Source organism: Monodelphis domestica, chromosome 3 (genome assembly GCF_027887165.1).
Source record: "Monodelphis domestica isolate mMonDom1 chromosome 3, mMonDom1.pri, whole genome shotgun sequence".
NCBI classification, from domain to species: Eukaryota; Metazoa; Chordata; class Mammalia; order Didelphimorphia; family Didelphidae; genus Monodelphis; species Monodelphis domestica.
Window position 1 is genome coordinate 327329043 of NC_077229.1, and position 24605 is coordinate 327353647.

At 34.6% G+C, this 24605-nt stretch overlaps 1 protein-coding gene across 1 annotated transcript in view; it reads left to right on the forward strand.

Annotated features, from left to right (window-relative positions):
- The window catches only part of HNF4G (hepatocyte nuclear factor 4 gamma), a 185171-nt gene that overhangs the window by 52952 nt on the left and 107614 nt on the right, over positions 1-24605 (forward strand). Inside the window, exon 2 of the mRNA XM_007486938.2 lies at positions 22986-23131. The gene's annotated coding sequence lies outside the window, so the exon portion shown is untranslated. The remainder of the gene's footprint in view (positions 1-22985; positions 23132-24605) is intronic.

The following is a 24605-nucleotide window of genomic DNA, read 5'->3' on the forward strand; positions in this document are numbered from 1 at the left end:
CTCAGCAAGCTTGGTTGCCCAGCAAAATTCGTCAAACTGATCCAGCTCTTTCATGTCAACATGACAGGGGAAGTTCTATCTGGTGGAGAGACTTCTGATCGCTTCAACATCTCCAATGGCATGAAACAAGGCTGTGTCCTCGCTCCGGTACTATTCAACCTATTTTTCACCCAAGTATTATGACATGCTGTGATGGATCTAGACCTGGGCGCCTACATCAAATACCGACTGGATGGCTTGCCATTCGACCTTCGCCACCTGACTGCAAAAACAAAGACAAAAGAGAGACTCATCCTGGAAGCTCTCTTCGCAGATGACTGTGCTCTCATGGTCCACCAAGAAAATCATCTTCAAACCATTGTGGACAGGTTCTCCACCGCAACAAAACGGTTTGGCCTGACTATCAGCCTCAGCAAAACAGAGGTGCTGTTCCAACCTGCACCAGGGAGGCCAACAAACCAGCCGTGCATTACAATCGACGGCACGCAGCTTTCTAACGTCAACACTTTCAAGTACCTGGGCAGCACCATCGCCAACGACGGGTCCCTAGACCACGAGATCAATGCCAGGATCCAAAAGGCCAGCCAGGCACTCGGGCGGCTGCACTGCAAAGTCTTCCAACACAGCAGTGTAAGCACTGCAACGAAGCTCAAAGTGTACCACGCAGTGGTCCTCAGCTCGCTCCTGTATGGCTGTGAGACATGGACACTGTACCGGAAGCACATGAAACACCTGGAGCAATTCCACCAACACTCTCTCCGGTCAATCATGAGGCTCCGATGGCAGGACCAAATCACTAATCAGGAAGTCCTCGACAGAGCCAACTCCACCAGCATCGAAGTCCTGGTCCTCCAAACCCAGCTACGATGGTCTGGACACGTCATCCGCATGGACCCACAGCGAATACCAAGACAGGTATTCTATGGTGAACTGTCAGCTGGACTCAGGAAACAAGGCCGACCAAAGAAAAGATTCAAGGATCAGCTAAAGTCCAACTTGAAGTGGGCTGGCATGACACCAAAGCAACTAGAACTCGCTGCCTCTGACAGAAGCAGCTGGCGAACCCACATTAACCATGCCGCCACCACCTTTGAAGATGAACGACGTCGACGTCTTGCAACTTGGCATGAACGCCGACACCAGGCCACAACCGCACCTCCCATAACAACTGGCATCCCATGCCCCGTGTGCCACAAACTGTGCGCCTCAGCCTTTGGACTCCAAAGCCACATGAGGGTACACTGTAGATGAAACTGCACAAAGACAATAGTCATTCTCGGTCACCGAGAGACTACCACTACTACTACTATTGAGATTATGTTTGTAAAGTGTTTAGCACAGTGCTTTGCACCTAGAAAGTGCTATGTAAGTGTTATCTGTTGTTATTACTCTATGAATTTAATATCTACTTTCCTTTAGCTGTAAAAGCAGGGAGTTGAGAGTATAAGTGAGATGAGCACCAGGAAATATCCCCAAATAAGTAACTGTTTTACCAGGATTTATTTTTCAAACAGGCCCCAGCATCAAAGCATTATTAGGAATATTTTAAAATGTATTTATTTATTTTATTTAGAATATTTCCCATGGTTACATGATTCATATTCTTTCCCACCCCTCCTTCCTCCCCCCTCCCTTAGCCAATGAGCAATTCAATTTGGTTTTACATGTATCATTGATCAAGACCTATTTCCATATTATTAATATTTGTAATAGACTGATTATTTAGAGTCTACATCTCTATTCATGTCCCCATCGAACCATGTGATCAAGGTGGTGTTTTTCTTCTGTTTGTACTCCCATAGTTCTTTCTCTGGATGTGGATAGTGTTCTTTCTCCTAAGTCCCTCAGAATTGCCCTGGATCATTGCATTGCTGCTAGTAGAGAAGTCCATTACATTCTATTATGTCACAGTGTATCAGTCTCTGTGGACAGTGTTCTCCTGGTTCTGCTCCTTTCACTCTGCATCAATTCTGGACATTTTTCCAGTTCTCATAGAATTCCTCCAGTTCATTATTCCTTTCAGCACAATAGCATTCCATTACTATCAAATACCACAATTTGTCCAGTCATTCACCAATAGATGGACACCCTATTATTTTCCAATTTTTTGCCACCACAAAGAGAGCAGCTATAAATATTTTTTAAATTTTATTTAATTAGTCAATTTAGAATATTTTTCCTTGGTTACAAGAGTTATATTCTTTCCCTCCCCTCTTCTCAACCCCTTGCATAGCCGATGTGCAATTCCACTGAGTTTTACATGTGTCCTTGATCAAAACCTATTTCTGTATTATTGATATTTGCACTAGGGTGATCACTTAAGAGTCTAAATCCCCAATCATATACCTATTGACCCATGTGATCAAGCAGTTGTTTTTCTTCTGTTTCTGCACACACAGTTCTTCCTCTGAATGTGGATAGTGTTCTTTCTCATAATCCCTCAGAATTGCTCTGGATTCTTGCATTGTTACTACTAGAGAAGTTCATTACATTCAATTGTACCACAATGCATTAGTTTCTGTATACAACGTTCTCCTGGTTCTGCTCCTTTCACTTGGCATCAATTCCTGGAAGTCATTCCAGTTCACATAGAATTCTTCCACTTTATTATTCCTTTGAGCACAATAGTATTCCATCACCAACATATACCAAAATTTGTTCAGCCATTCCCCAATTGGAGGGCATCCCCTCATTTTCCAATTTTTTGCCACCACAAATAGCACAGCTATGAATGTTCTAATACAAGTCTTTTTCCTTATTATTTCTTTGGGGTATAAACTCAGCAGTGCTATGGCTGGATCCAAGGGCAGACAGTTTTTTAGTGCCCTTTGGCCATAGTTCCAGATTCCCCTCCAGAATGGTTGGATCAATTCACAAATCCACAAGTAAAGCATTAATGTCCCAATTTTGACACATCCCTTCCAACAGTCATTACTTTCCTTTGCCAATGTTAGCCAATGTTGCCAGATGTTAGCCAATCTGCTCGGTGTGAGGTGGTACCTCAGAGTTGTTTTTTTTTATCATTTCTCTGATTACAAGAGAAATAGAACAGTTTTTCATGTGCTTATTAAGAGTTTTGATTTGTTTATTTGAAAATTGCCTATTCATGTCCCTTGCCCATTTGTCAATTGGAGAATGACTTGATTTTTTTTTGTACAATTGATTTAACTCTTTATAACTTTGAGTAATTAGACATTTGTTAGAGGTTTTTGTTATGAAGAAATTTTTTCCTAATTTCTTGCTTCCCTTCTAATTTTGTTTGCATTGGTTTTGTTTGTACAAAAAACTTTTTAATTTAATGTAATGAAAATTATTTATTTTATATTTTGTGATTTTTTCTAACTCTTGCTTGGTCTTAAAATCTTTCCTTTTCCAAAGATATGACAAATATACTATTCTGTGTTCACCGAATTTACTTATAGTTTTCTTCTCTATATTCAAATCGTTCAGCCATTCTGAATTTATCTTGGTGTAGGGTGTGAGATGTTGATCCAAACACAATCTCTCCCATTTTATCTTCCAATTTTCCAAGCAGTTTTTGTCAAATAGTTGATTTTTGCCCCCAAAGTTAGAATCTTTGGGTTTATCATAGACCGTCTTGCTGAGGTCACTTACCCCAAATCTATTCCACTGATCCTCCTTTCTGTCTCTTAGCCAGTACCATATTGTTTTGATGACCACTGCTTTATAGTATAGTTTGAGATCTGGGACTGCAAGTCCTCCTTCCTTTGCTTTTTTTTTCTTTCATGATTTCCCTGGATATCCTTGATCTTTTTGTTCTTCCAAATGAACTTTGTTATGGTTTTTTCTATTTCACTAAAACAGTTTCTTGGTAGTTCTATGGGTAGGGCACTAAATAAATAAATTAGATTGGGTAGGATTGGCATTTTTCTTCTGTTAGCTCATCCTATCCATGAGCAATTAAAGTTTTTCTAATTATTTTAATCTAGTTTTAATTGTGTGGAAAGTGTTTTTTAGTTGTGTTCATATAGTTCATGTGGTTGTCTTGGAAGATAGATTCCTAAGTATTTTATATTGTCTAAAATGATTTTAAATGGGTAATTTTCAAACATTATTCATTGGAAAAAAAAGATCAAATATTTAGAACTGGAAAGGTTCATTGGCTTAGAGATGGAGAAGAATCACAAAGACCATCTAATCCAACCCTCTCATTTCATAGATGGGTAAAATAAGGCTAAAAAGTAAAGTCATTTACCTAAGGTCCCAGAAAGAAGCAATTATACTGGTGATTAGAACTCAAATGCACAGGACTTTCCACTACCCAAACAGAAATCCTACTAGATTTTAAAAGAATGAATGGATTGTTAAAAACTTCATTGTCACCTACGGGGATGAGAACAGAAGTTTGGTAGTGAACGAGCCAGTGGAAAGAAAGGCTCTTAGGTTAGGAGAGGAAGACCAATGTGATATGTGGATAATAACTGGTGACATTGTACTGGTTCCTGCATTTTACCATCCTCCCTACCCCTCTTTGTTTTCCATCACCCTGCTGCTCCGTCTCTCTCCTTAACTACCTGTGACTATGTCCTTGTAACCCATAAGCACTGCTTAGTTTGTGGTTTCCATTTCCCAGGAAGGTGCCACCATCTTCCAGAAATCTGGGGAACAAACTTCCATAGGGCCCATTCCAATTCTAAATATTATGGCCTCTCTCTTGGCCCCTCTTTCTAATTCTTGCTGCTGAAATGTGTTGGAGATAAAGTAGAAATGCTGATGACTTATGTGGGTTTATTTCATATCCTGCAACTTTGCTAAAGTTTTTGATTTCCACTAACTTTTTAGTTGATTCTCTAGGAGTCTTTAAGTGGACCATCATATCCTCCTCAAAGAGTGATAGCTTGGTCTCCTCATGGCCTCTTTTAATACCTTCAATTTTTTTTCTTCTCTAATTGCTACTGCTAGTGTTTCTAGTACAATGTTAAACAATAGAGGTGATAATGGGCATCCTTGTTTCACTCCTGAACTTATTGGGAAGGCTTCTAATTTATCCCCATTGCAAATGATGTTTGCTGATGGTTTTAGATATATACTGTTTATTATTTTTAGGCAAGACCCTTCTATTCCTATACTTTCTATTGTTTTCAATAGAAATTAGTGTTGTATTTTGTCAAAGGCTTTTTCTGCATCTATAGAGATAATCGTGATTTTTGTTGGTTTTCTTGTTGATATGGTCAATTATGTGGATGGTTTTCCTAATATTGAAACATCCTTGCATTCCTGGTAGAAATCTCACCTGATCATAATAAATAATCCTCGAGATCACTTGTTGGAGTCTCTTTGCTAGTATTGTATTTAAGATTTTTGCATCTACATTCATTAAGGAGATTGGTCTGTAGTTTTCTTTCTCTGTTTTTGACCTGCCTAGCTTTGGAATCAGTACCATATTTGTGTCATAAATGGAATTTGGTAGAACTCCTTCTTTGCTTATTATGTCAAATAGTTTATATACTATTAGGATTAGTTGTTATTTCAAAGTTTGATAGAATTCATTTTTGAATCCATCAGGCCCTGGGGATTTTTTTCTTAGGGAGTTCTTTGAAGGTTTGTTCAATTTCTTTTTCTGATACAGGTTTATTAAGTATTCTATTTCTTCTTTTTAATCTAGGCAATTTGTGTTTTTGTAAATACTCATCCATATCACCTGGATTGCCATATTTGTTGCCTTATAATTGGGCAAAATAGTTTTTAATGATTGCCTTCATTTCCTCTTCATTAGAGATGAGGTCTCCCTCTTCATCTTTAATACTGTTAATTTGGTTTTCTTTTTTCTTTTTTTTTATTTTGACCAGTACTTTGTCTATTTTATTTGTTTTTTAAAATATCAGCTTCTAGTCTTATTTATTAATTCAATAGTTCTTTTACGTGCAGTTTTATTAATTTCTCCTTTAATTATTAGGATCTCTAATTTTGTTTTCATCTGGAGATTTTTAATTTGTTCACTTTCAAGTTTTTTTATTTGCATGTTCAGTTCATTGACCTCTTCCCTCCCTAATTTGCTAATATATGAACTCAAAGATATAAATTTCCCCCTGAGTATTGCTTTGACTGCATCCCATAGATTTTTAAAAGGATGTCTCATCATTTTTGAGAGTTACAAATAACATTTATATATATATTAATATGAACAATTTTATCTTATTGAAGTCCTTAAGAAAATTTAAATTAAAAATGTTCTTTCCTCTCTCTTTCTTGTTTTCCTTTTTATGTTTATCTTGATTTTTGTGTTTGGATATCAACCTTTCACTTAGTTCTGGTCTTTTCTTTACAAATACTTGGAACTCTGCTATTTTCTTGAATGCCCATACTTTCCCTTGGAAGTATATATTCGGTTTTGTTGGGCAGGTGATTCTTGGTTGAAGACCCTATTCTCTTGCGTTTCTGAATATCATATTCCAAGACTTGTGGTCCTTTAGGGTGGAAACTGCCACATGTCATGTAATCCTGATTGGTACTCCTTGATATTTGAATTTCCTCTTTTTTGGCTTCTTGTAAAATTTTCTCCTTAGCTTGGAAGCTTTCGAGTTTGGCAATTACATTCCTGGGGTTTGTTTTTTTTTTTTTTTCAGAATTTAGTGTAGAGGGTGTTCTATGAACTCTTTCAATGTCTATTAACCCCCCTTGTTCAAGAACATCATGGCAGTTTTCTTGAATAATGTTTTTGGCTTGATGTCAAGATTTTTGTTTATTTCTGGGTGTTCAGGTAGACCAATGATTCTCAAATTGTCTCTTCGAGACTGATTTTACTGATCTATCATCTTGTGAGTGAGATATTTTATGTTTTCTTCTATTCTGTTAGTCTTTTTGACTTTTCTTTTTTAATTCTTTCTGTTTTGCTAGATCACTGGCTTCCAGTTGCCTAATTCTGGTCTTTAAGTACTGGTTTTCCACTATAATCTTTTGATTTCCCTTTTTGGTTTGGTCTATCCTGCTTTTTGTGGCTTCCACCTATTTCTCCAATTGGGAGTTCCTGTCCTTTAAGCTGTTGTTTTCTTTTTGAACCATTTCCCACTTTTCTTGGCAGAACTCTTCCATCTTTTTGATAGGTTCTGAGTTAAATTCTTCAAGAGCTTGTGACCAATTTCCATTTTTTTGAAGCTTTGGATGCAATTATTTGTATGTCCTCTTCTGCTATTTCCTCTGTAGTCTGGATTTTTCCTACATAAAAATTATCCAGGGTCAGTGCCTTATTCTTGTTTTTCTTGGTGTTGGGGAGTTGTTTTTCCTGGGCATTGTTTTCCATCACTATGGTGGTTTTTCCTTCCCTTTCTAGTCAGAAGTCTGAGTGAGGAGGCCAGGCTCTCTGTATATGGAGCTAAGGAGCACTGTTTTTGCCTGAGGCCACCTCTTGATTCTCTGCAGCTTCTACTGTTTACTGGCTATAGCTCCTCACAGGCACCCAAGGTCTGTGCTCTTTAGCCTGCTGGGGTCTCAGGTCTAGCTGCTCTCAGAGGTAGGTCTTTGGTGGTCTTAATCAATTTCCAAGGACCTAGAGGTGCCCCTTGCTTGCTCTAGAGGTGCCCCTCTCTCACTCACTGATTCTAGCACACTGGCTCTGACTCTGGCTCTGTAGGAGGGTTGATCATTTAGCATTTTGGTGGAAGCTTATTCACCCCCTCATAGTGTGGACATTCTCAAATCCCACATACCTTCAATGGTGCACCCTAATATAGAGTCCTTTCATTCATATGAATTTGATTTTTTTTTTTTTGCCTTTTGAGGTAGTCTATATTGGTAGGTGGTGAGGAGAGGTAGAGTCCTGGGTCTCCACTACCTCCATGTTTACCCAGAAGTCCTATAAATATTTTTGTACAAGTCTTTTCCCTTATTATCTCTTTGGGATACAAACCCAGCAGTGATATGGCTGGATCAAAGGGTAGGGAGTCATTTAAATTCCTTTGGACAATGAATATATTTAACATAGAGCAAACTCAAAAAGTATTTTTTTTTTGCACAAATCCCATATTTTCCAAGAAGCCTTTCCTTCTTTCCTGATAGCTACATTTCTCTCCTTTCCAGTGATTTCCCCTTTGAAATTACCTTCCATTTATACTTGAATTCATACTTTTAGGTACTTAGTTCATGTTTTATTTCCCATTAGAATGTTAACTCCTCAAGAATAGGAAACATGATTTTTATTTTCTTTCTATCTCCAACACATAGTGTAGTGCCTACTTCTTAGTAGGTGCTTAATATATGCCCATTGCCTGATGGACTGACTAGATATGCAAAGATGTGTTTTTTAGGGGAATAGTGATCAATTATATGAAAGGACTTTTGTGAAGAAGTACTCATTTGCATATGTAAGTCAGCATTCAGGAGCATAGTTCAATTGCTTCAGCATTGACAGGTGGTCAAAGATAAAGAGATATAGACAGAGGGTTTCATCTGATGAGTTATTTTAAAGGAGAAAGTGAAAGTTAAAAAGAACCAAAGATAACCATAATACTCCCTTTCTTCTCTCATTCATTTTATTTTTAATAAAGCTATTTATTTTAATCAGTCAAATTCTGCCTTCTCCCCCAGTGACTGATAACACAAGAAAAGTAAAACTGAATTCAAACACACATAGTTGATCAAAACAAATTTCCACATTGGCCATCTCTTTCTCTCCTTTTCTCTCTCTCTCTCTCTCTCTCTCTCTCTCTCTCTCTCTCTCTCTCTCTTTTGTTCTCTCTCTTTCCCTCTTTCCCTCTCCATATATATATATATCCATATATATGATCTATATGTTATATCTATATAAAATACTATTTTACATACTGAGTTCTCCTATTATGAGATGGGTAGCATGCTTTATCATTGATATTCTGGAATCCCATTTGGTCATTAGACTAATAAGAGATCAGAAAATGGTATTTCATATTTATATACTATAATGTATTCAATCATTCCATAAATTATAGTCACCCCTTCAGATTCTAATGTTTTTCCTTAGGACTAATCTTTTCCTTAATTTAGTCTCTTCCCTCAAATTCTACCCCTCTAATATTTCCCCTCCCATTTCTTTGCTCAGTGAAATGTATTTCTTTACCTACCTCTGTGTGTGTGTGTGTGTGTGTGTGTGTGTGTGTGTGTGTGTGTGTGTGTGTGTGTGTGGTCTTCCTTCCTAGTACCAGTACAGATGTGAGCAAACTTCAAATGTCAGCTGCTTGTCCCAACTTCTATTCTATGTTTGTATATATGTCTACTTTTGTATCCTGATTATGTGAGATAGTTTTTCCTAACCTTTCTTTCCCACTTTTATTCCTCTTCCCCTTTCTTTTCATTCTTTTCTCGAGATCATCAAGATATAACAGAACCAGTTTTAGGACTTCTGTATGTTAAAACTATCTTAATGAACTCCAGTGAAGGTAGGGTTCTGAGGTGACACATCCTCAAGGGAATATGAAATTGTATCATGTTTGAATGTAAGTACTATATTTTTGTTTATTCCTTTTTCTTTGAACATTATTGTTTATATCTTTATGTTTTTCTTTATTCCCTTGTTTAAACTTCAGAGTTTTTATGCAGGTCTAGACTTTTCATTAGGGATACTTAAAATTTTATTCAAGGTCCATTTTTTTGCTCTTATTATTTTATTAATATAATTTATTTCCAGGTATCTCAGCTCTCAGCTCTTTTCTCTCCCCATATCATAGAAGGCATCATCCTGCAAACCTTTATATATGTGTAGACATATATAATATTTTTTATGTTTGCACTTCTCAGTTCATTCTATGGAGGGGAATATTCATAATTTATTGTTAAAATATTAAATGTGTAGCTATGCATAATGTTCTCTTAGTTTTATTCATTTCATTCTTCATTATCCTATGTAGTTCTTCACAAGTTTTTTTTAAATTAATCTGCTCATCATTTCATATGGCATAATAATATTCCAACATGATCATATACCACATTTTATTTAGCCATTCCTCAATTGATAGAAAACCACTTGATTTCCAGTTCTTTGCTATCACAAAGAGAATTGCTATAAGCATTTTAATACATTTAGGTTCTATTCCTTTATTCTTGATCTCCTTAACATACAAATCCTGCAATGTTATTGCTGGGTTTAAGGATATACACAATTTTACAACCCTTTGGGCATATTTCCAAATTGTTTTTCAGAGTGGGTGGCTCAGCTCTCAATTCTACCAACAATTTGTTAGTGTACCTATTTTTTCCTTATCCACTATAAAGTGGTACCTCAGAATTCTTTAGATTTACCTTTCTCTAATCAATAGTGATTTAGAAACTTTTCTTCATATGATTATAAGTAACTTTGATTTCTTCTTCTGAAAACTTCCTATTCACATCCTTTGATGGCTTATAATTTGGTGAAGGACTATTCTTTTTATAAATTTGACTTGTATATTTAAGAAATGAGGTATTTGAAATTTTCTGAATTTTTTATAGTGCTTTATTGTCTGTAGTATCTTTTAGCAAAGTATAATTTTCCTGGTTTTCTCCTTTAATTAGATTTATTTTTGCTTTTGTTTTATCTGAGATTGTGATTACTACCTCTGCCATTTTTTCATTTTTTTTGCTCAATTGAAGCATATTAGATTATTGTTTCAAGACCTTGTTTCAAGTGTGTCTCTTGTAAACAATATCAAGTTGGATTTTGGTTTATAATCCATTTTTCTATCTGCTTCTTTTTGATGGGTTTTTATCCCATTCATATTCAGTTATGATTAATAATTGTGTTTCCTTCCTTCCCATTATTTCTGTTTCTTTCTATCATATCCCTCTCTCCTCAAAAGTCTGTTTTGCTTCTAGTCACTCTCTCCCTAAGTATACTATCCCCTTTATCATTCTCCCTTTCTCTCATCCTTTTCCCAATCTATTTTCCTATTGGACAAGTACATTTCCATAACATTTGAATGTGTATGTATATTCTTCTTCCTTTAAACCAATTTCAATGAAAGTGAGATTAAATCTTTTCCTACCACACTCTCATTTTTCTTTTATTCTTAAATTCTTCCTCACACACCTCTTTTTTGTGAGAAATTTTCCTTATTCTACCTTTCCCCTTCCAATACCTTCTCCAACCCCTTTCATCTCACTTTCTTACCCCTTTATTTTTTGGAGATCATTCCAATGTGATATACTCACATCATTCCCTTTGTCTATGTAAACTCCTTTTACTTAGCTGGTAATTAAAAGTTCTTAAGACTTATATGTATCATCTTTCCAGATAAAAATTAAAGTTTAACTTCATTAAATTCCTCATGATTATTCTTTGCTATTTACCTTTTTACATTTCCTTTGATATTTCTGCTTCATTGTAAAACTTTATATTCTATTTTGGTCCTTTCATTAAAAATGCTTGAAAGTCTTCTATTACATTAAATATTCATTTCTCCCCCCAAAGGATTAAACTCGGTTTTTCAGGGTATATGATTCTTGGTTGTAATCCTAGTTTATTTCTCTCCTCGATTGTCATATTCCTGTCCATACAGTCCTTTAATGTATAAGCTATTAGATCTTGTTTGATCTTGATTGTAGCTCTGTGGTATTTGAATAGTTTTTTTTTTCCTAATGGGTTACAGTATTTTCTCTTTAACTTGGGAGTTCTGCAATTTAGCTATGATATTCCTGGGAGTTTTTCTTTTAGGATCTCTTTCAGAAAGTAATCAGTGGATTCTTTCCATTTCTATTTTATTCATTGATCAAGTAACAAAAGGAGTTGTACTATTCCCTAACAGCAAGTATATACAATAAAGATATAGTTTATCATCATCAAATAGAAGTGATTTTGGTTATCAGGGCAGGACATTTTGAAGGACATGGTAACTCACATGATCTTCAGAAATCCACTACATTGGAGGATTCTAGTTGCCATGTGACTGAGATGTTAGGGAACTGTGAGTTCTGTGAGGGAAGCCAGACCCAATAAGGTACCAGACATTACTTTGTCTTCTTTTATGGAAAACTCATTCCTTTTGTAGGAGTGAAGAAAAAGTGGGGAGCCTGAGTAATTGCAGGGGAAATACATAGTTTAAGTAATAGCAAATTTCACACCCCATGAAACTATGGCTAAATTGTTTGAAGTACTCAGAGGACAAAAATAACTATAAAACATATCCACTATTGAAAATGAATAAAAACCAATAAAAGAATAATAATTGATATCATTACTGAGAGGTTTCTGTTTTAGTAATGATTCCATTTAAGTAAAGATGAGCTGGAAATAAATTCAGTAAATTAAGCTTCTCACAAATAATGTTATTGATGATTTCCTTTTATTCTGTTTCCCAATTATCTGGGTGCACCACTTTCATAACTCAGATAATTGATATTAAGAAAGCATTTTAATGTTTGCAAAAGTCTTCATACACATTCTTATAATATCTATATTTTATGGCTGAGGAAACTGACACTTAGATGTTAGACTGATTTGACTGTGGGTCACACAGCTAATAAATACCAGAGACTGTATTTGAATACAGACCTCTATTGATTTGTTATTCAAATATATTGAGAATTCTGTTGCATTTTGATATTCTATACTTGGGCCTCTTAAGTAGCTAAATGACATAGAGGATAAAGTGCTGTGTCTAGAGCCAGAAAGACTATCTTTGTGAGTTCAAATGTGGTCTCAATTACTTACTAGCTGTATGACCCTGGGCAAGTAATTTAACTATTTGCCTCAGATTTCTCATCTGTAAAATGAACTGGAGAAGGAAATGGCAAATCATATCAGTATCTTTGCCAAAAAAACTCCGAATTGGATCATGGAGAGTAGGACATGATTGAAACAAATGAAAAATAACAAAATGAGAGAGAAGTTGAAATTCAGGTATGAACATGGTTTCCTCTAAATGCATGGAAATATGATATCATATTTCAAGTTCTTGGGCTAGTTCGTTGTAATAGAGAATTGTGAGATGAATTCTTGTGAACTTCCTTTTGCTAAATTGTGATGAGCCTTAAATATCAATACTAGGAGTCTTTAATAGTAGAGATAGTGGAGGCCTACTAAGTATTATTCATACATATGTATGTGTGTAGGTATATTTTTGTTGCCTATCTTTCCTGTTTTTCTTTTGTATCATTTGTTTGAAAAGCCAAGAATTTGTGTTTTGTTTTCTAATGAGTGAAATTTCAAAACCCTCTTTTTAAATAAATTTCCATCTCATTTTTTATTAATTGTAAGTCTCAAGTTTTCAGGTATTGTCACTCGATTTAATCTTGATAACTTCTTTGCTCTTTAGAATATATTATTTCTATGACTATGTATAATCATTTGTTATTAGTTCAGCAGTTTACAATTATTTTCCCTTAAAGAGTTTCATTTAAATTTCATAATATTCTTCTGAAGTAATGTGGACAGGTATGACTATTGGCATTCTGTAGATGAACAAAAAAGCTTTGACATGAGAAATGAATTATCCAAGTTTCTTATGTAGCTTGTAAGCAGTTAAACCAGGACTTGATCTCAGATTTTACGATCCCAAGTACATTGTCCTTTTACTGTACTCCACTATTCTAAAAAAATAATTGGTGAGAAGTTAAAATTTGAAAGGACAAAAATTGATTCCACATCAGTTTCTTCATGTTTTAAGTTCTTCAAAACATTTTTAATATCAAGCCTCTTTAGGAAAGAGGCAGCAGACCAGACCTGCTCTAAATTCATGAACTTCCCTACTTTTATGGCTCTGAATGCAATAGCTTTTAGGTAAATACTAATAAAGTCTCTCTTCTTCTGAGAAGTCCCAACCACATAGTATCATTCTATCATTGGAAAGCTCCATAGCCTTAATAAGAATGAAGGAACAACTGTTTCATGTATAAGGTATTAGAAATAATACTATTTATAATTATAGATGTATAAGGAATTATAAATCTTATAGTAGTTACCATATAAATATTATAGAGCCTTTGGTTAATTTCAAGGTGTTTATTTTTACTCAAGAAAACCCAAGCTTAGACTGTCTTGTATTTAAGCTATTAATAATTATTTTTAACAACTTCTTAGAAGTTGTTAGCAAAGTCCACATATTATTTTGTTTAATTTGCACAATAGCTTTATGAGGTAGAAACTTGCATGAATTAAGATTTTGTCGTCTTGTTATTTCATTAATAGAGGAAATTTCTGGGTGAACCCACTTGCCAAATGTACTTCAGCACCTTCTTTTTAATTTGTATTATTAGAAAGTTTCCTAAGACATTGAAAAATTAAATGACTTGCCTAGGGTCAAACAGATAATATGAATTAGAGATAATGTTTACACTCCAGACTTTCTGGTTCTGAATCTATCTCTCTATCCATTGTATTCCACAGCCTCTTATATGTCTTAAGAAATTTTTATGAGAAATTTACTAAAAACTAGGCAATTTTCTCCCTTGTGCTAATAGTATAACCTGAATAAATGGGCTGGGTAAGAGGAGCAAAGGACACAGCAACCAAAATGAGCAAAAGAATGAAAAAATCTATACAAGCCCTAATCGACTTGGCTTATTATTATAAGATGGAGAAAGTAGAGAAACTTTTCAGACCACTTGATAACAGTCATCTTTTGGCCCATTTTACATGTATTGTACATTTAAAGAGAATTTTTCATATAATTTATATTCACTTAAGTGTTCTGTGATGCATTGTACATAATCATAACTTTGAATAATGTAATTCTATGAGGCAACACAGCTAAGGGGTGACAATTTTAATCAATGACATATCAGAGTGCATACTATTTCTGAGGTAAAATATTTCAATATCTTTCTGTCTTCTTTAATAAGTTAGTTATCAGAGAGTTCCTTAATTTAGATACTCTCTTCACAATTCAGTTTGCAACCATTTGTGACTCAATAGTTACTTTTTGAGAGCTGCTACATTTGTAATATTTACCACAATCAAACTGGGGATAAATCTCTACAGACTTATATCAGTTGGTTTTAGGAAAACAGAAATTACCTGCCCCAAACTCTTATTATCTTTCCAGTTTGTAGGAATTTTTGACAATGCCTCTTTATCCTACCAGTCCTAAGAGTCATTTCCATTCCCTAATGAAATGTAAGTACATGACATCAATTATTTTCCCTCGCTTTTATGATTATTAATATTAGAAATAACAAATTGACTTCTAATAACAGTGTGCTTTAAGGTTTGCAAAGTATTTTATTTCATTTGATGTTATAACAATTTAGGCAGATTTTCCATAGCATCTGCTTTCTTTTCTCTGGTAATGTTGGATAAGGAACTATTACTGAAGTGTGTATGTGGTGCTATGGTTTGGTTCATCCATAAACCAATATGTAGCTTAGGGGAAAAAATAAGGCATAGTTCAAAATTGACATTCATACGATTCTGGACAGAGTTAGGATAATCATAGATTCTTAGAACCATCTCTAGATCTGGATATGGTTAATCACACCCTGACCACTGAGGTCCTTTCTAATCATTCTTCTATATTGTTTAGTCATTTTTAAGTCATGTTTAATTCTTCATGGCCCCATATGGGATTTTCTTGCTAAAGATAAAGAAGTGGTTTACCATTTCCTTTTCTGGCTCATTGTACAGATGAGGAAATTGAGGCAAACAGGATTAAGTGACTTGTCCAGAGTCACACAGCTAGTAATTTTCTGAGGCTATATTTGAACTCAGGAAGATGAGTGTTTCTGACCCCAGGTCCATTATTCTGTCACTGAACAACTTAACTGCTTTGATATAGCTAACAATAAAATCTTTATAAATCATCTATTTAACCATGTTACTCCTGCTCAAAAGCATTCAGTAACATCATATCAATTAGATAGAAGAATAGACATTTTATCCTAACCTTATGACCTCTCAGACCTCTCCAAAATGAAAGATATGCACAAGAGAGAAATACTTTTAACTTTCCCCATTGTCTAAAACATTAAAAACCCTGATGAGGTAAAAATCTGATGGGTGAAAAGCAGCCTAATCTCTAATCACTCAGTATTTTTCCATTGCTGCCCACCACAATGTGGCATAGCTTAGCTGCACAAGGCTAAAACTCTACTCCCTCTCCTTGGGTTGTCCAGAATACCAGAAGGCAGAGGCTTTTTCTCTGCCTAAGACTGAAGTACTCTGTAGTGTAACATTACTTAGATACAGAAGGAAGAAAAATAAGCAATTGGGGCAGAATACCAGACCATTGGTAATTTGTCTACAGCAGTGATGGTGAACCTTTTAGAAATGGAGTGCCCAGCCCTGTCCCCCCACCCCCAGACCAAGTGCCATATCTGCACCCCTGCAATAAGCAAGTGCTGTGCCTATCCCCCACTTACCCCACATAGGAGGAGAAAGAGATCCCATTGGGCTGTTGGATGGAGGAGTGGATAAAGTGAGTAATGTCGGCAGGGAGTGTATATAGAGAAAGGGCAGTGTCCTGAGCACTCTGCTCTCCACCAGATCTACTGCCCGTGAGTCCCCCCCCCCCCTCCACCATACCCTCTCTGAGCTCCCATTGGACTGCTGGGCAGAGGAGCAAGTGATGTGAAAAATTGTTGTTGGGCTTGGTGGAGAGGGAGAGGGGAGCGGCTCCACCCAAGTGGAAGGGTGGGAGGAGGGTGGTCAAGTGCCCACAGAGAACACTCTGTGTGCTATTTTGGGCACCTGTGCCATAGGCTTGCCATTACTGGTCTAAAGCAAAGGACCTAGAATCTAACCAAAGCCAGATCAATTCCCCCTTCACTAGACTACTTGGGACAGAGTGGTGAGTGAAGTGGTGGAATTTGTAGAAGTGAAACAAGAGCTTTGAGATCGAGCTTCCAGGGAAGCTGCCATCCAAGGCGATAGAAAGAAAGAGAGTAATAAGGGAATGAGGGGTACAAAAGACTGAAATTATAAAAAAATCTCAGAAGGAAGAAACTCAATTAAATATGGTAGCATAAATGAATAAACCAATAGCAATGGTATTAATAAAATAATACGATATGACCTCTTAGATAAAGAAAAAGAGCTCAAACATCTGATGAAGAAAAAAAATTAATATTTGATGCAGAATTGGCCAAATGGGATAAAAGAGGTTCAAACTTCATTGAAGAAAATACTTTTATAAAAATTAGAGTTGGGCGATTGGAACTAATATCTATATAAGACATCAAGTAACAATAAAAAAAGATCAAAAGGATAAAGAAAAAGAGAAAATTATAACTCTCTCATTGAAAAACAAACTGACAGGTAAATTATATAGAGGAGAGATAATTTAATAATTATTTGGCTACCAGATGGAAGCCACAATCAAAGACATCATATTTCAAGAAGTTATAAAGGACAAGAATTTTGTATCTTAGATGAAGATGGTAAAATAGTGATTGAAAGAATATACAAATCACCAAACAAAAGAGATAAAAAAGTGAAAACCCAACTTTCAGGAAAATTGTAGCCAAATTTCATAGCTCCCAGGCTATACAAGCTATTACAGTGGAGGGGAAAATGGTGGGGTTGGTAATGCTTCAACTTCACTCTCATCAGAATTAGTTCAACGAGGGTTCAAATAAGTAGTAGAAGGAGAGGGGATTAAGAAAAGTTGGGGAGTGGTGTGTAATAAAATAGAGAGCAGAATAAGGGAGGCAGTGGTCAGAAGCAAAACAGACTTAAGAAGGGACAGGGTAATAAGAGAGGAAAAGAAATAAACTATAGAAAATAAGACAGATAGAAATGCACAGTTAGTAAAGATCATCATGAATGTGATTGGGATGATATTCTCATAAAATGGAAGCAAATAGCAGAATATATTAGAAGTCAGACTCCAATAATATTCTTTTTACAATGAGCTTGAAAAAGAGAGGCACACATGGAATTAAAATAAAAGACAGGAACAGAATGCTTTAACTGAATTTACAAAAGCTTGGAGTAATAATAATGTTTCCAGACTGCAAAGACGAAAATAGACACTTAAAAATAATAAGCAGAAAAAATATATCTTACTAAAAAACCAGTCAATGAATAAATAAAAATACTAAAATAGCATTCATTTTCTTAAAGGAAATGTTAAATAAATCATAGGAGGAAAAAGAGAGCAAAACTATGCTAGTGGGTGGGAACCTCAATTATCCCCTTTCAAAAATAGATGAATTTAATGATAAAATTAATAAAAAACAAGTTAAGATGAATAGAATTTTAGAAATTTTAAATATTATAGGCTGCTGGATAATATTGAATGGAAAAAGAAAGTAGACCTTTTTTAAAGTTGTACATGGCACCTTCATAAAAAATCTTCCATATTTTAAGGCATAAATGCCTCATGAATACAGAAAAATGAAATATTAAATGTACCCATTTCAGATCATGATGCAATAAAAATTTTATTCAATAAGTACCCTTGAAAGCATACAATAAAATTAATTAGAAAATAATCTGATTCTAAAGACTATAAAAGAAAAAATCATAAAAGCAATGAATAATTTCATTAGAGAGAATGACAACATTGAGAAAATATACTGAAATTTTTGGGTTGTAGCCAAAGTAGTAACTAGGGGAAATTTTATATCACTAAATACCTGAAAAAGAGAGAAATGACAGTTTAATGAAATGGACATTCAACTAAAGGAACTAGGAAAAGAATTACACATCATAATGGAAAACCTAAAAATAAAGAGAGATAAATAAGACAGAAAAGTAAAAAAATCATTAAACCAATAAATAAATATAGAAGCTGATTTTATGGAAAAAATACATAAATATTGGTTAATTGATTTTTTAAAGAAGAAAATCAAATTACCAGTTGTCAAAAGTTATATGGGTGGGTGAATTTATCACCAATTAGGATGAAATTAAATCAATTATTAGTAATTATTTTATGCAGTTATATGCCATTAAAATTGAATTAATGTGATTTGCAAACAATCTGGTACTAAGAAATAGAGTTGTGGATTAATGGAATAAATTAGGTACACAATATATAATAGTAAATGACCACAGTAGTACAGTGACTGATAAACCCAAACATCCAAACTTTTGGGGCAAGAAATCAATGTTTAGCAAAAATTGATGGGAAAATTGAAAAAGCAATTTTTTAATTTTATTTATTTCTTTTTTGAATCCATTTTATTAATAATTACTTATAGTACAGTAGTATTCTATCACAATCATATAACCCACAAATTGTTTAGCCCTTCCCCAATTGATGGACATCCCTTCATTTTCCAATTCTTTGCCAATGAAAAGAGTTGCTATAAATATTTCTGTTCAGATGGGTCCTTTCCCCTTTACCTTAATCTCCTAAGAATATAGACCCAGTAGTAGTATTGCTGGATCAAAGGATATGAACAGTTTTAAAGCCCTTTGGGCATAGTACCAAGTTGTTCTCCAGAATGATTGGACCAGTTCACAACTCCCCCTTGAAATGCATTAGTGCATTTATTTTTTTCCATTTCTCTTCTAGCATTTATCATTTTCCTTTTCTTTTACATTGGTATACCTGATAGATATGCTTTGGTATATCAGAGTTCTTTTAATTGTATTGCTCTAAACAATAGTGATTTATTTTTTAAAATTTAAATTAATTTATTTAGTCAATTTATAACATTATTTCTTGTTTACAAGAATCATATTTTTCCCTCCCTCCCCTCCCCTCACCCTTCCTGTAGCCAATGCACAATTTCATTGGGTATTACATGTGTCCTTGATCAAAACCTATTTCCATGTTGGTGATGTTTGCACTAGGATGTTCATTTAGAGTCTACATTTCCAACCATATCCCCTTGACCCATGTATTCAAGCAGTTGTTTTTCTTTTGTGTTTCTACTCTCACAGTGTTTCCTCTGAATGTAGATAGTGTTTTTTTCTCGTAGATCCCTCCGAGTTGTTCAAGATCACTGCATTGCCACTATTGGAGAAGTCCATTACATTCAATTGTACCACAGAGTATCAGTCTCTGTGTACAATGTTCTCCTGGTTCTGCTCCTTTCACTCTGCATCAATTCCTAGAGGTCATTCCAGTTCTTATGGAATTCTTCCACTTTATTATTCCTTTGAGCACAATAGTATTCCATCACCAACAGATACCACAATTTGTTCAGCCATTCCCCAATTGAAGAGCATCCCCTCATTTTCCAAAAGTTTGCCACCACAAAGAGCACAGCTATGAATATTCTTGTACAAGTCTTTTTCCTTATTATCTCTTTGGGGTACAAACCTAGCAGTGCTATGGCTGGATCAAAGGGCAGACATCATAATTCCAAATTGTCCTCAAGAATGGTGGGATTAATTCACAACTCCCCCAGCAGTGCATTAATGACCCAACTTTGCCACATCCCCTCCAGCAATCATTACTTTCCTTTGCTGTCATGTTAGCCAATCTGCAAGCTGTGAGTTAATATCACAGTTGTTTTGATTTGCATCTCTCTGATTATAAGAAATTTAGAACACTTTTTCATGTGCTTATTAATAGTTTTGATTTCTTTGACTGAAAATTGCCTATCCATGCCCCTTGCCCATTTTTCAATTGGAGAATGGCTTGATTTTTTTGTACAATTGATTTAGCTCATTATAAATTTGAGTAATTAGACCTTTGTCAGAGGCTTTTGTCATGAAGATTCTTTCTCAATTTGTTGTTTCCCTTCTAAGTTTGGTTGCATTGGTTTTGTTTGTACAGAAACTTTTTAATTTGATGTAATCAAAATTATTGATTTTACATTTTGAGATTTTTTCTAGCTCTTGCTTGGTTTGAAAGTCTTTCCTTTCCCAAAGATCTGACAAGTATACTATTCTGTGTTCACAAAGACTCTCCACAGTCACATGAAAAATATTTCAAACCATTACAGATTTAAGACATGTAAATTAAAATAACTATGAGATATACCACTTCACACCTATTAAATTAGCTAACATGACAGAATAGGAACATAATAAAATCTGTAGGGAATGTGGAAAAATAGAGATACTAATACACTGCTGGTGGAGTTGTGAACTAGAGAACAATTCTGTAGAACAATATGGAACTATTTCCAAAGGAACATATAACTTTACATAATACTTCACCTAGCAATATAATCATTAGAGCTGAATCCCCCAAACACCACAGAAAAAGAAAAATGGCTTATTTATGCCAAAATATTTATACCAGATCTCTTTTTTGTTGTGGCAAAGAATTAGAAACCGATGAGATGCCCATTTACTGGGGAAGTAATGAAAAAGCTTTGGCATATGGTTATGATGGAATTCTATTGCTTTAAAAGAAGTGATTAGCACGACCAGTAGAATGGTTTCAAAAGACCTATCAGGATAATATTGTACACAATAACAGTAATCTGTAACAATGATTTTTGAATTTGTGAATTACTTCACTTTTCTGATCAAGGCAATGATGCAAGATGGTTCCAAAGGATTAATCATGAAAAATTCTGTCCACTCACAGTGAGAGAATTGATGAATTGTACATGAACCATATTTTTTCGCTTTATTTTTCCTCCTTTTTTTCCTAACATGGCTAATATGGTAATATTCTTTGTATGAATTCACATGTATAATTAATATCATATTGCTTTTCTTCTCTACGAAGGGGTAAGAGAGGAGAAAACTGGGAACTCAAAATTTTAAAAATGTTAACATTTTTAAAAAGAAAAATAATAAATATCAACTGATGTCAAAAGGAAGTCTATCATACCTACTTCACAGAATTATTGAATTCAAATAAATTACACTACAGAAATGTTTTTTAAAACTTAAAGTACTACATAAATGTTAGCTATTATTGTTGTTATTATTTATTATAATTATTTCTACTATACTAGAATCATATTAGTTGGCAGCACAAAGTCAGTCTTACAAATAAAAATGTAACATGTTTAATTCCTGTATAAATGACTGAATCTTGAGATTCAGTATAACATATATACTATATATGTATAGTATATGTAGTATAACATGAGTGGGAAGGAAGAATATTTACTCAATTCATTAATAGGACATAGTGCATAGTTATAGCCCTATTTTTTGCCATCATTTTTATGCCTACATTGAAATCCTACTCTTGTACCTTGCCCTAAGATAAAATTGAGTCCTATATGCTGGCAGGTGATATGCCAGCAGAGTCTATGCTCTGGTGTATCTTGTCAAGAATGGTTCCTGGAATGAGCAATCTGTCGTCTTAAGGACATATAAATCATTTTTGGAGAGTCTAATTTATAGAATGACCATCATGTTATATTGATTTTTGTTCACCATCATGGTATGATTTTTTCCCCATGGCGGCTCACTAAATCAGATTTTGAGTCATGACCTTTATGAGGAAGGAATATCCATACTCATTAACAATAGTAATAGCTAATATTTATATAGCATCTGTTATGTGCCAGGCATTATGCTAAGAACTATTATTATTATAAATATTAACTCACTTGATCCTCAAAAAATTCTAGGAGGCAGGTTCTATTATCTCCATTTTATACTTGAGGAAACTGAGGAAAATAGAGTAAATGCCTTGTCCAGGGTCACACAGCTAGTATTTGAGGCCTCATTTGAATTCAGTTCTTCCTGATCTGGAAGCAAGCCTTCATCTATTGTACATTATCTACTGACTTTGGCAACCAAAAGTTCTTGAAGTGTTGAAGTACGCAATAATTATCCTTTCCAAGGGCTGTTCATCTTAGATTCCTCACCATAAATGATAATATCAATGAGTATTATATTACATTTCACAAGAAAGTAAAGCTTAGTCACTGCTTTTACATATTAACATTGATCATCAATGCATAGAACCTTACATAAATTCATAAATTCTTAATCTCTCCTTGAACAGCTCTTTTCTTTTTCCTAGTATAGTTGTGACAGAAATGTAAGAGGTAGAACTAGGTGAAGTGAATGAAAGCAAAATCAAATACAGAGAGATAGAGATGACTCACCAGATCATTTTAAGCCAAAGACTGATTCCTTTTTTCCCATATTTCATTAGGGAAAGGTAATCATTAGGTCCTTTACTTACTGTATTTCTTTCAAAATACTCTAAGACAGAATTTCAGTTTTCATTTAAAACTTGACTAACCAGAAAGGGTCACTTGCTTCGCAGAGGTGTGCACAACGAAGGGGAACACAGCCTTCTCTCCTGAGCTTTTCTATACTCCTGATGTAAAGGATGAGTGATGCTTAACTACAACTCCCCATTGGACTTAAGGCTGCTTGTTGGTTCCATTACCTCCTGATTGCCCTGGACAGGTAAGAATGTCTGGAGATGTGAAGGTAAATTTAAAGAAAGCCTTCTAGAAATACATGTTTATACATTTTCCTGAGGATTTTCTGTTCTAAACTTAGTTCCATCGCTTATATCTAGTTTTCTTAGATATTCATTGAAGAATACAGATTGGGGTGTGTATGTGGTACATTCTTCCATGTACAAATACAAGAAAATAATTAATTCAATTTTTAAATTTACTGGTTAAATTATCCTGACTTTTTAATGTATCCAGGAGATAAAATCTGAGTTTATAAGGAAAAACTGAATAAATGGAAGAGATGATCTTATAATGTCCATTAGTTCATGGGACCTGCAGGGAACTCATTCACTGTAATTACAAGCCTAGATACATGTAGAAGCACCACTTCTTTTGAAGAGACAATTGTTGGGCTTGTGCCAAAGCATTTTGTTACATTAATTGGCTATTGGGTGATCAATGTGTTTAGCCAGAGCAACTCATGCAGGCCATCTATTAAAGCATAGAGTAGTTGTGTTCTGCATCAGTGAAGGAAGCACCGACATGGGAAAAATCATAGATCTTTGAATCATTGAAGTAATTATCTCCTTTAGATGTATGACACAGTGAAAAGGCAAAAGTCTTATGTCTTGATCCTCTCTAACACCTGTGGCAAAACCCTGGCCCTTAACATATTTTACAATAAAATAAAATTTCTAGAGAAGAATATGAATTTGGTAGGTTAGAAGAGAGAGCCAGACAGAGACAACAGAGACAGAGCCAGACAGAGCAAGTCAGAGTGAAATATAAACAATATAATGTATATATCAGGAGGACATAAAAAGAAAAACAAGATCTGTGTATACATATGTGTATATATATATATATATATATATCAGACAGAGAGAGAGAGAGAGAGTGAGAGCAAGAAGGAGGGAGAGAGATTGAGATATTTTAGAGATTAGCACATAAACTTCTTTGTTATATACATAAACTCTCAATAAATTTCCTCCTCCCTCAAAATTTTTGATTGAGCTATTCCTTTGTAATTACATTTCCCTCAAATCCACAGCATTCAAGGTCCCTTGGATCACAGTTCAAAAAAATCAGATTTAAAATGAGAATGGGTTAAATCATTCCAGGTTCAGTATTTTTTTTTATCAAAAGACATATTACTTCTTTTTCGGCTCTCCTTATGGTCCTTGTCACAACTGCATGGCTTTTAATCACTCATACATTCTGTGAGTTACTGCACTGTTGCAACCTTAATAATGTGCTAGTTTGTTTGGAGGATCTCCCTGATAAAGACCTGACAATCTTTCAGAGAATAGTGAGACACTCAAAATAAAGGATGCTCTCAGGGTCAAAGGAGTGTGGCATACTATTATTTTTCACACAGCATAAAAGACATTAAAATACTAATTTTTTTCATCATTTTCTTTTATCAACTTTGTGATGAAAACCAAGGAGATTTGAAATTTGAAATTATTCTAGTGACA